The sequence below is a fragment of the Geotrypetes seraphini genome, chromosome 13 (genome assembly GCF_902459505.1).
Source record: "Geotrypetes seraphini chromosome 13, aGeoSer1.1, whole genome shotgun sequence".
Lineage (NCBI taxonomy): Eukaryota > Metazoa > Chordata > Amphibia > Gymnophiona > Dermophiidae > Geotrypetes > Geotrypetes seraphini.
In genome coordinates this window covers 26,152,214-26,165,521 of record NC_047096.1, presented here as the reverse complement: position 1 = coordinate 26,165,521, position 13,308 = coordinate 26,152,214, and the positions used below count along the sequence as shown (strand labels likewise).

The 13,308-nt window shown below is 40.5% G+C and overlaps 1 protein-coding gene across 4 annotated transcripts in view; it reads right to left on the bottom strand.

Moving 5' to 3' along the window:
- The window catches only part of SIK3 (SIK family kinase 3), a 312,583-nt gene that overhangs the window by 111,631 nt on the left and 187,644 nt on the right, over positions 1 to 13,308 (bottom strand). The gene's annotated exons all lie outside the window — the stretch shown is intronic.

The window sequence follows — 13,308 nt, the reverse complement described above, 5'->3', positions numbered from 1 at the left end:
CATTTTTGCATCCACATAAATTCACTGCTGCTGGGAATCACAGCACACTCCAATCTGATCTCCCATGTGATTTCAGTTCAAAAATCTTTCTGTGGTAAACAGTGTCCTTCAGATGTTAAACTTCAAGGTTTACAGTGAAGCATCTGAAAGCAATGCATAGGTTTAAGGTTTGCCCTGTATCAATATAATCTTATACACTTTGCTGTTTGTATTTGAAATTTAAACTGTAATTAGGGTTACCATATGTCTGGGGAAACCCGGACATGTCCTCTTTTTAGAGGACTGTCCGGGTTATATAGATAGTTGTTTTTAAATGGAGGAGTCTGTCCGGGTTTACACAGCTCTCCTGACTCCCCTACCTACCTCCTCCCTAGCTGCCCTGCATCTGTCCTGCATGTGCCCTACATTTACCACACAAGGCAGGCAGCTCTTAGGTAGAACTTCTAGGGTAGCATTCTCAGAAATGCCCCCCATTCAATGCACAGGACATAAGAGGCAAACATAAGTCTCAAAGCAAAGATGAGGTGATAGTCCAGAGAAGCGGAATTTAGATTAGGAACTGGGCAACATTCTGGGGAAAGGAAGGACATTCTGAAAAGACAGACTTTGTCTTAACCAAAAGGGAACCAGGCTGCTGGCACTAACATTTAAAAAGGAAATAGAGCAGCTTTTAAATTAGACCCTGGGGGAAGCCAACAGTCGCTCAGGAGCAGATGGCTGAGAAAAAGGTATCTTTAAAGGATATTATCAAAAAAGGAAGTTAAGGCAACCTAATAGAGAGGTTGCAATAATGGCAAAGGCCAGGTACTATTAAAGGAAGAGCAGACAGACGGAGATTAAAGGTTGCTATTACCCTTGTCCACTGCTAAACAGATTGTAATTTTTTTTTAACTTATTTTTTGAAGTATCTGTATACAAATGCTAGAAGCCTAAAAATAAGATGAGAGGATTCGAGTATATAATGTTAAATGACGATATAGATATAATCAGCCTCTGAGAGATATGGTGAAACCAGGGTACAAATTATAATGGAATGACTGGGTGGATCAAATTGAAGGAAAGGAGGTGCTATATGTTAAACAGGATATTTGAGTGTTGGAGCCACTTGGCAAGAGTGATCTTAACATGATTAAATCTAAATTAATAACTAGGGTGATGATACTAAGGAAATCTACTACATTAACAATTAACTTTTAAAACAGAAACTATTATAAAATGAAGAAAATGGTAAAAAAAAAAAAAAATGCAAGCTAACAGGTGAAGTTGCAGAGGTTAAGAATATAAAGTCATACTTGGATGTTGTTCTAAAATACAATCTTTGAAGCTTAGACTAGATGTATTGCATATATTAAAAAAAAAGAAGAAAGAAAGGCCAACACATAGATGTATTCTGTATTTCTTTATTTATACTCTGTCTTTCCCAAGGCGGGTCACAGTAAAGTACACACACAAAGTGTGTGGCGCAGTGGTTAAAGCTACAGCCTCAGCACCCTGGGGTTGTGGATTTAAACCCACATTGCTCCTTGTGATCCTGGGCAAGTCACTTAATTCCCCCATTGCCCCAGGTACATTAGGTAGATTGTGAGCCCGCCGGGACAGACAGGGAAAAATGCTTGAGTACCTGAATAAATTCATGTAAACCGTTCTGAACTCCCCTGGGAGAACGGTATAGAAAAATTGAATAAATAAAAAACAAACAGAATCACATACAACACAACAAATCAAACATCAATATAACACAATAATAATATAAAGACTCCTAAAATTACAAAAAGGCTACCAGTGCCTCGCATCAAAAAAACTATAAATCAAGTCCCATATTTCATCTCACGGAAGACATGTCATGGTTAAAAGGTGATGTGAAAGAGGCTATCTTTTAAAAAAATGGAAAAAGGATCAGAGTAAAGAAAATAGAAAGCAGTCTACGAACTGACAAATCAGATGCAAAGCATTTATAAGGAAGGCAAAACATTTTGAAAAGAAACTCGCTATAGGGGCAAAACTTGTAATAAAATCTTTTTTTAGATACGTTAGAAGCAGGAAGCCAATGAGGAGGGCCAGTTGAACTGTAGAAAATCATGAAGGAAAAACAAACAAAAAAAATGCTAAGCAAGAGTCTTAATAAATTTTTTGCTTCAGTCTAGAGAAAGATGTAAAGAAGCTACCTGTACTAGAAATGGTATTTAAAGGTGACGATTTGGAATCACTGAGGCAAAACTTACCCCCTCTTCTACGAAACTGCGCTAGCAGTTTCTAGCGCAGAGAGCCGCGCTGAATGACCTGTGCTGCTCCTGATGCTCATAGGAACTCTATGAGCGTCGGGAGCAGCGCGGGCCATTCAGCACGGCTCTCTGTGCTAGAAACTGCTAGCGCAGTTTTGTAGAAGAGGGGGTTAGTGAACCTGAAAGAAGTAACAGACCAAATTGACAAGCTAAAGAGCAGCAAAGGATGCTGGGCTGTATAAAGAGAGGCGTAGTCAGTAGAAGGAAGAAGGTGTTGATGCCCCTGTACAGGTCATTGGTGAGGCCCCACTTGGAGTATTGTGTTCAGTTTTGGAGACCATATCTGGCGAAAGACGTAAGAAGACTTGAGGCGGTCCAGAGGAGGGCGACGAAAATGATAGGAGGATTGTGCCAGAAGACGTATGAGGAGAGACTGGAAGCCCTGAATATGTATACCCTAGAGGAAAGGAGAGACAGGGGAGATATGATTCAGACGTTCAAATACTTGAAGGGTATTAACATAGAACAAAATCTTTTCCAGAGAAAGGAAAATGGTAAAACCAGAGGACATAATTTGAGGTTGAGGGGTGGTAAATTCAGGGGCAATGTTAGGAAATTCTATTTTACGGAGAGGAATGGCTGGAATGCGCTCCCGAGAGAGGTGGTGGAGAGTAAAACTGTGACTGAGTTCAAAGAAGCGTGGGATGAACACAGAAGATTTAGAATCAGAAAATAATATTAAATATTGAACTAGGCCAGTTACTGGGCAGACTTGCAAGGTCTGTGTCTGTGTATGGCCGTTTGGTGGAGGATGGGCAGGGGAGGGCTTCAATGGCTGGGAGGGTGTAGATGGGCTGGAGTAAGTCTTAACAGAGATTTCGGCAGTTGGAACCCAAGCACAGTACCAGGTAAAGCTTTGGATTCTTGCCCAGAAATAGCTAAGAAGAAAAAAAAAAAAAAAAAAAAAATTTAAATTGAATCAGGTTGGGCAGACTGGATGGACCAGTCAGGTCTTTATCTGCCGTCATCTACTATGTTACTATGTAGCAAATCACCCGGACTGGATGATATACCCCTTGAGTACTGAAAATAGAAGATCAAGTTCAAGTTCAATTTATTTAATATAAAGCAAATATAAAACCAGTAGGCAAATCTAAGCGGTTTATAATACATTTTTTTAAATTTAAAAACAACCCCCACCACCCAAATTAAATAGGGTAAGAACAGAAAAGAGAAAACATAAAGGAAAATAATTGAGAACTTGGGAAAAGAGGGCATCATGGGGATTACAATAAAAATAAAAAGGTTGGGGAAAGGGATGTACAATGTGGTAATGGAGGGAACAAAGAATTTAAATCTGCCCACACAGAAGAAAAAGAAAAGTAGCCATCAGGAGGAAGTAAGTTAAGAGCTAAAGGCTAAAGAGAAGTAGTATGCCTTTAATTGTGCCTTGAAGGTTACAAATAATTTCTCTGAACGAAGGGTAAAAAGGCAAAGAATTCCAGAGAGTAGGAGCCACAATACAGAATGGAGAATTCCTATGGAAATCTAGAAAAAGTTGTCTAAATGAGGGGATGACTAATAACTGCTGTTGTGAGGAGCGTAAGGTTCTTTGAGGTGAATATGGGACCAGAAGACTATATAAAAATGAGGGAAGACTACACGAGAGAATCTGGTGGGAAAGGATATTATTTTTAAAAGGGATGCGACATGACACCGGAAGCATGTGTTCTGATCTTAGAAGCGGTGAGATGTGATCGAACTTAGAACAGTGATGGAGTAATCTCACTGCAGTATTCTGGACTAATTGTAGATGATATAATTGGTATTTCGAGAGTCCAGTGAGAACAGAATTGCAATAATCAAGTTTGCTCAAAACAAGGAAGTGTATTAGAATACGGAGTGAACTTTGTTGAAGAAATGAACGAATGGATCGAATTTGACGGAGAGCATAGAACGATGAGGAAACCAACTTAGAAATGTGTAAATGAAAGCTTAGGGTATTATCTATTGTTACACCCAGAATTTTGGTTTTAGATGAGAATTGTAAGGGGACTCCTTTCATAGTGAAATGTGAAGTATTTTCAGGCAAATTCTTTGAAGAGAAAATCAACACTGCTGTCTTTTGAGAGTTAACCTTGAGCTTATTTGCTGTTAGTCAGTCTGTAATAGTGTCCAGCTTTGCAGAAATCAATGAATAGGACATATGAGAATGTGTATCTAAGGGCAAAATAAGCTGAACGTCAGCAGCGTAGATGTAAAATATAAAGCCTAGAGACTGCAGAATGAGAGTGAGCGGCACAAGAAAAATGTTGAACAATGTTGGGCCTGCGGAACTCCTGATTTCATTGGGTACGGATGAGAAAAGGTATTTGAATAGTTGACTGAATAAGTAAAATCAGTCAAATAAGATTTAAACCATTGGAGATCGAGACCAGTAACTTGAAGATCTTCTAGGCGTTGCAGCAAAATTTTATGGTCCACCCGGTCAAAGGCTGCTGACATATCTAAGGAGAGAAAAAAAAAATTTCTATACCATTCTCCCAAGGGAGCTCAGAATGGTTTACATGAATTTATTCAGGTACTCAAGCATTTTTCCCTGTCTGTCCCAATCTATTTAATGTATCTGGGACAATGGGGGGATTAAGTTACTTGTCCAGGGCCACAAGGAGCAGCGTGGCTATAGCTTTAACCACTGCGCCACACAACATCTCAACCACTGTCCAGTATTTGTCTTATATGATTTAGCAATCCAAGGAGAGTGTGTTCAGAAGAATGGTTTGAACGAAACCATCTGCAGTTTCATTTTTTACTATTAGTATTCTCTAACTGATTGTTTAAATTTGACTATGGTACCTGAAGAGTGGAGGGCGGCCAATATAAGGCCAATTTTTATAAAGGGTTCCAGAGGTAATTGAGGAAACTATAAACTGGTGAGCCAGATGACACTGCCAGGCAAAATGGTATAAATTACTATAAAAGACAAAATTACTGGATTCAGCTAAGGAAGTCTTGCCTCACCAATCTGCTACAGATTTTTGAAAATGTGGATAAAATGAGTCAGCTGAGATATCTAAATTTTAGAAAGTTTTTGACAAAGCCCTTCATGAGAGACAGCTGGAGAAATTAAAAAGTCAAGGGATAGACAGTAACATCCTGCTATGGATTGGGAATTGGTTAAAACATTAAAAACTAGAGAATAGGACTAAATGGACCATTCTCTCAAAGGAGGAAGGTGAACAGTGGAGTACCACGGAGATCTATACAGAAAAACACTGCTTTTTAACATATTTATTTTATATTTAAATACATTTACAATAAATATCCAAGAATAATCTTGTCACAGAAAAGAGTGGAATAAGCACAAAAAAATACAAAGAAAAAAGAAAGTTTGTTAGCATATGTATAAATGATTTAGAAAAGAGAATAATAAGTGAAGTCATCAAATTTACAGAGGATACAAAATTATTCAAAGTTGTTATATTGCATGAGGACCTTGTGAGACTAGAAGACTGGGTATCCAAATGGCAGATGAAATGTAGGGCTCCTTTTATGAAGGTGCGCTAGCGTTTTTAGCACACGCAGTGGATTAGTGCGCGCTAGCCGAAAAACTACCATCTGCTCAAGAGGAGGCGGTAGCAGCTAGCGCACGTTAAGGCCCTAACGTGCCTTCGTAAAAGGAGCCCTTAATGTAAACAAGTGCAGAGTGAAATGAAGAACAACCCAAATTATAGTTACAAAATGCCACATTAGAAGTCACCACCTAGGAAAAGCATTTAGGTGTTATCATGGACACCACATTGAAAATTGAAATCTTCTGGTCATGTGGAATGGTGGCCAAAGAGGGGATGGGGTGAGAGAGAGAAAGCGAACTGAACATTAGGAATAATTAAAAAAGGAATAGAGAATAAAGACAAAAAAATATCATAATGCTTCTGTATTGCTTCATGGTGCCGAATGCTTCTTGAGTATCGTATGTAATTCTAGTTGCCACATCTAAAAAAATGTATAGTAGAATTAGCAAAAGGTTCAGAAAAGAGTGACCAAAATGAATAATGGGATGAAATGGCTCTGAGATAAGAAAAGGCTCAAGAGGTTAGAGCTCTTCAGCTTGGAAAAGAGAAGGTGGAGGGATAATATGTGACTGTTTCTAGGAAAAGGTGACAATAGAGGTCAGTACATTTTTAGTGGGGTTTATTAAGGAGAAAAAATTACAAAAATTGAATATTCATTGTTTGATGTTGGATCACAATATGGAAACTATATTGTGGTTGTTATATTTTTGAAAAAAAAAAACATTTCTTCACTCAACATGTAATTAAACTCTGGAATTTGTTGCCAGAGAATGTACAGTTACCATAGCAGAGTTTTAGGGGTTGGATAATTTCCTAAAAGAAAAATCCTTAAGCCATTCTTAAGTTGGACTCTGGAAAATCCACCTCTTATTTCTAGGATAAGCAGCATAAAATCTGTTTTACTCATTTGAGATCTTGCCAGGTACTTGTGACCTGGATTGGCTACTGTTTGAAACATGATACTGGGTTTGATGGACTTTCGGTCAGTCCCAAGAGAAGATTAGGTACTTACCTTGATAATCTTCTTTCTAGTATTTATTTATTTATTTATTAAATAGGCACATCATTCTTGAACCTATGGGTTGTGTATCTCTGATTGCAATGTTTATGTTCTTATGTTAAGTTCTAAGATCTCTTATCAGTGATTAAAATCAATATAGAGATTTTTAAAAATAGAGAAAACCTTTTTTCACTCAACACAAAATTAAGGTCTAGAGTTTGTTGTGTCCCTAGGTTAAAAAAAAGTTTGAACAAACTTCTAAAAAAAAGTCCATAACCCATTATTAAAGTAGATCTGGGGAAAGCCGCTTAGGTTAATAAGCAAAACATCTTGCTACTTTTTGGGATCCTGTCAGATACTTGTGACCTGGATTGAGCATTTCTCAGAACAAAATACTGGGTTAAATGAGCCTCTGATCTGACCCAGTATATCAATTCTTATAATCTTACGTTCTCACATAGATCAACACATCTGTCAAGAAGGATAAGAGAGTAAAGCAACACATCTTGAAAGCATGCAGAACAGCATATTTAATTGACATCAGAATAGAATCCTTTTTTAAAAGAGGAAGTTAGGAGTCAAAAAACAATTAGAAAGAGGGGCCACTGTATCAATTTTCTTATACGATAAATTGCTGAGTACCATTCTCTGTCTTTTGCAGTTTCCTATCAGCAGGAAAGACCTGAACACCACAGACATAAGATTCTGTACCTGCAGCTAACACTACTAGAAAGAAGATACACTGAAAATTTGTAAAATGAACTTAAAGCTGCATACAATAAACAAGGCAATATATGTCCTTGATTTGTGATAGTACCTAAAGAGCCAAATTACTAGCAAAACAGCTCAGTCAGTTAGACCTGAGACACCAAATTTGAAGAGCAGGGAAAGTTCCTCCCACCCAATCCCAAATCACTGTGCTGTCACAGCCTGCTAAAAACAGTAACAACTCAGGAAGTCATGTGCAAAAAGAGCAAAATATAGCCCAATCAATCCCACACAGCTATTTTTATCCTGAAAAGTGTTCCATTTCATTATTGTATAAATCATCACAGGAGAGGGGATGCTAGGTATCCTGCTTTCAGAATCACTGCTCTTTTACTCTTCTCAGTAGCACATCATTCTTCTGTTTCCAAGCACTCTGATCTTTGGTTCTCCATGAGCAGTGATCAATAGAGGTAGGAGGCTATTCAAGTCTTTCTGGCCTAGCACAGTGGTCTCAAACATGCGGCCCCCCAGGGACTATTTTGCGGCCTGCAATCTGTCCTCTCCACTTCACAAGTTTCCGATTGTGGAGAGGACAATCGCATACAGACCAAGACTGCAGTTCGCCTAAAGCAGGGGTCCCCAATCTGCTTCCCTTCCCTTTTCACTGCCCTCCCTCAAGCCACCGCAATCGGGAAACAGGCCAGCGCCGAAGTCTTAGCTCTCCCTTCTTATCTTCCCCAGCTCAGAGCCAACCAATTCTCGCCACCCGACGTTAGAATTGACGTCGGATGGTGAGAATTGGTCGGCCCCACGCTGGGGAAGATAAGCAGGGAGAGCTAAGACTTCGGCGCTGGCCTGTTCCCAGATTGCAGCGGTGGCAGCCTGTTCCCCAGTTGTGGTGGCTTTGGGGAGGGCAGGGAGAAATAAAGAAAGAAAGGGGGGGACAGGGAGACAGAAAGAAAGAAGGGAGACGGGACACAAACAGAAAGGGGCATGGAGAGAGAAAGACAGAAAGAAAGGGGCATGAAGAAAGAAAAAAAGAAAGAAAGGGGGCACGGAGAGAGAGAGAAAGACAGACATATAGAAAGAAAGGGGGCATGGAGAGAAAGAGAAAGAAAGAAGGAGGTAGGGTAAAAGAAATAAAAAGTTGGGGGAGGGAAGGAGACAGATGCCAGACCAGGGGAAATGAAGAAGGAAGGAGGGAGGGAGAGAAAGGAAAGAAAAAAAGTCAGACCATGGAAATAGGGACGGAAGAAGAGAGAGATAGAAGGGAAGGTAAGACATGGAAATGTAGATTTTGAAAAGAAAGCAGAAAATTTTAATATTAAGTTAATGGCCCCACTAAGGGTTTGAGTTTGAGACCACTGGCCTAGCATAAATGGCTTGAGTTAAGCATGGATTCTGGGAGCTATGAAGGTTATTTTATTTTAAAAAGTCAAGCCCCAAAATAAGGCAGCCTCAGTTAGGTTATATGGAAGTAAGCAACTATTTTATAAAAGTATAGTTCCACCCAAAGACATACATGTCCATGGTGCTGTGGACAAAAGGGAGAGATTTTTTATAAACATGTATGCACAGATTACAAATGGCTTGACATGGGGCCATATGGAAAAATTAGGTTCTTACCTCAATAATTTTCTTTGTAGCAGAAGGCAAAGGATTCCAGATGATAGGTTTTATACCCCTGGTCGCAAATTGCTTGCAAAAGGATGTCATCTACATCTTTCGGCTCCACCTCCTTCTCCAGTTGACTGTACTGCCACCTTCAGTTTGTACCAAAGCGGTTGATCACCAGTATAATATGAGAAATCAGAAGGAGGAAACTTTGTGTGCAACCAGCACTATCAGCTCTGGAGCTTTTAAAGACATCAAATTCATTCTTTCTTATGCAGTTGGCTGGAAAAGATCTTCATTTCTAGACCTACAAGATCTGTACAAGGCAGTAAGCAGGCGAAGTAACTGAATACACTGCCCTAATCCCTTGAATTGTTAAATGTTGTGGCTTGATATGAATTCAGAATCGATTCCGGGAAGGAGTGTGCTGAAAGAGCTAACCAGAAAAAAAGGCAAAAGAGAAGAAGCCAGGGAGATATGGGCTCACCTTGCTGCCAATCGGCTCACACAGGCCCGCTCAGGTATTCCGTTTGCCTAAGTCCTTTTTTCTGATGTAACTTCCTGTTTCATGAAACAGGAAGTTACATTAGATGGAAGGACTCCGGCAAAAGGAAAACCCAAATGGGCATCTGCAAAATAGATCGGCAGCAAGGGGGAAAGCTGGTGCCACAGCTCATGAATTGGTGAGTCCGTTTTTTTCTGGAAACAAATCGATTTGAATCGATTCACCCAAAGAAAAATAGTGAATCGGGCACCTCAAGTGGAAAGCCCTGGAGTATTTGTCAGATAAATTGAGTAAGTATGCTCCAACACATGTTCTGTGTTCATCTCAGAAGAATTTGCTTCAATTGCTATCATTGGAAAAAGTGAAATTAACTAGAACACGGAAAAGAGCATTCTGTTATGCTGGACCTAACTTGTGGAATAAGCTGCCAACTGAACTGCAATCGATGGAGAGTTACTTGAGTTTTCATATGCTATTGAAAACATGGCTTTTTACTGAAAACTTTTGTATTGTAACAAAAACACTATTATAATGAGCTGTTTTTAGAATTGTAAACCGCTATAGCATTTGGGTTTTAGCAGTATATTAAGTATTAAAATCAAATCAAGCAATATAATTTACAAAAATATTAAAAAGAACAGGCCTAAGAACCAAACCTTGAGGCACACCACTAATAACATCCCTTTCCTCAGAGTGATCTCCATTGACTACTACCCTTTGTCGCCTTCCACTCAACCAGTTCCTGACCCAGTCTGTCACTTTGGGATCCCCCATCTGGAGGGCACTCAGTTTATTTATTAGATACTTGTGTGGAACACCGTCAAAGGCTTTGCTAAATCTAAATATACCACATCTAGCACAGTCCCTCTATCCAATTCTCTGGTCACCCAGCCAAAGAAATTGACTTAGATTTGTCTGACAAGACCCGCCTCTAGTGAATCCAAATTGCCTTGGGTCCCATAATCCATTGGATTCCATAAACATCACTATTCTTTGTTTTAAAAGAGTTTCCATTAATGTGTAACTGAGGCCTAAAGGTTTATAACATTACCTCCTTGAAGACTTGGCTCTGGAATTGTATGGCATGATGAAGCTGCTTCTCTTCAGAGAGCTGCTATTTATTCTTCTACTCCCAAATTTATTAGCAGTTTCTTACTGTGATAACCCACAGACAGACATAATAAATAACTCTCGATAAGAGAAAATAAACAGCTCAGGGTTCTGTGCAGCAATCAATACAAATGAATGGGCTATTTATTAACTAGCTAACAGGGAAAGAGTATGTACCAGCTTCTAAAGCTGCAGACTTTATGGAAGTAACTGGTGCACCAAGCAAAATCATTACCTGCTAATACTCCTAGGTTTCTCTCAACCACCTTTGCCATTTCTGCCTGCCCAACTTGTTAAAATCGAGGCATTTATACCCTTGACTGCCCTTAGTCATCTGAGTAGCAGGCTGCCAATTCTTTCTACCTCCATAATAGAGGGATGAATAGAGGTAGAATGGCACTTTGTCTGATGTAAAACAAACAGTTCACACAATAGGGCATGCTGGCCAGTGGCGTAGTAAGGGGGGGGGGGGGCGGTCCATCCCGGATGCCATCTTGGTGAGGGCGCAGGAACCCATCCTCCTCTCTGCCCCTTCCCCGCCCCCCCTTGCCGCTTTCTTTCCCCTGTATCTTTATAATGTTCCTGGTGCAAGCAGCAACCCCCTTCTGCTGTCGTGCCAGCGTCACCTCTTTCTCCAACGTCACTTCCTGGACCCGCACCTAGGAAGCAATGTCAGAGGAAGAGCCGACGCTGGTGCAACAGCAATTTGAGGGGTTGTTGTTTGCATCAGGAACATTACAGAGGTACAGAGGAAGGGATGCGGCATGTGGAAGGGGGTGGAGAAGGGGGTGGGAAAGGGCACCATCGCACCAGGTACCTCTCACCCTCGCTACGCCAATCTGGCTCTGACTGTCTGTTTGTTGGCCCTGCCTCCAGAATTTGGTCACCTGTCCCCATTTTAACACTTACAACCCTGCTTCGAGACTCTTTCCTGTTGACACCTTACCTCTATTCTCACTGCCCATCTCCTCCCATTTAAAACACAAAATCAAATATCTCTCTTTGCCCTAGTCCTCCTTAATGCTCTTCAACTGTGCCCCATCATCTTGCATCACTACAATTCCACTAATTGATCACACTTTCCAAACACTCTTTACGGCATTGATTTCCGCTCACTGATAGAAGTGTGTGATCCCAGGTACTCTGGCAGTCCCTTGATAAAGCTTTGGCAAAACAGGTGCCCTTGTTAGGAGTACTAATGTAATGTTTATCCCCGCTGCCTCAGGTGATCTCTGATAGAGACCGTTTAGAGTTTATTATTTATATTCCACTTTTATTCAAAGCGGATTACAGTACAATATACATAATTAAAACACAATACAGGTTTAGCACAGCGCAAACATTAAAGCCCATATTTCATTTGGCAAAAGAGATGACGCTTAAAGAATTTTTTTAATTGACACAAGTCTTTCTGTTGCTGAAGAGACACTGGAAGCTTGTTCCATTCTATTGGCCCTGCACATTAAAATGTACTCGTCATTACTGCTTGCAAATGCAATTGTTTCTAAAAGGGAACAACTAGACTTGCAAAAGCTGCAGAGCATAATTGATCTTGATGGTACATAAGGCATTAAACAACCTTGCAAATATTTAGCATATTGCATATTTAAAAGCTAAGGGGTTCATAATCGAAAGAGAAAAACATCCAAAAACTGGCCTAAGTCGGCACTTGGACGAACATTTCTCAAAAACGTCCAAGCGCCGATAATAAAAATGGGTTTTGGACGTATTTCTAAACAACCTAGGCCTTCACAGTGCTGCTCAACGTCCAAAGCTAAACGGGGTGTTTCAGGAGGCGTATCAAAGGCAGGAGTTGGGCGGGAAGTGGGCCGGCTTAGACTTAATCGTACAGTATGTATAACCTAAAGTTATACAACCCAGGATCGACGGAACTTGGACGTTGTGACTTAGACCATGTAAAACATGGTCTAAGTCACAAACACCCACCTAAACTCACCAGATAAGCACTGCAAACACATAACACAGACCCCCGCACACTACCCCAGTGATCATCAACCCCCCCACCCCCATAAAAATTTTATTCACAAATTTAAATTTCAGCCTCCAGACCATCATCACCTGGCCGCCTGGCATAGGAAAGCCTAGTCGTCCATCCCAGAGGCAGCTTAAGTCTTCTTGGGGGTGGGTTAGGGACCCATAGAGAGAAGGACCCATGCCCATAAACCCCTGTAATCACTGCGTTGATACTTAAACATGTCCACTCCCCTATATACCCCCAAAACTTTTTTGTACTGGCATATAAGTGGCTCCTGCATCCATAAGGGCTATTGGGGTGGTAGATAAGTGGGTCTAGGGTTTGGGGGACTCACCGTCACCTATAAGGGAGTTGTAGTGAGGAGAAGCCATGGCACCCTTTTTGTGAAGTTCACAGCGGTACCCCACTATTTAGGTGGCATATCTGGGTGTGCAGTCCATCACTTTGCAGACTCCTCCCACGTCCAACAGGGCTTGTTCTAGGCGTTTTGGACTTGGACAGAAAGTTGGATGGAAATGTGGTATAAAGATGGATGATTTAGCAGCTTGGACAATCAGATCAGCAGGACGTATAATTAG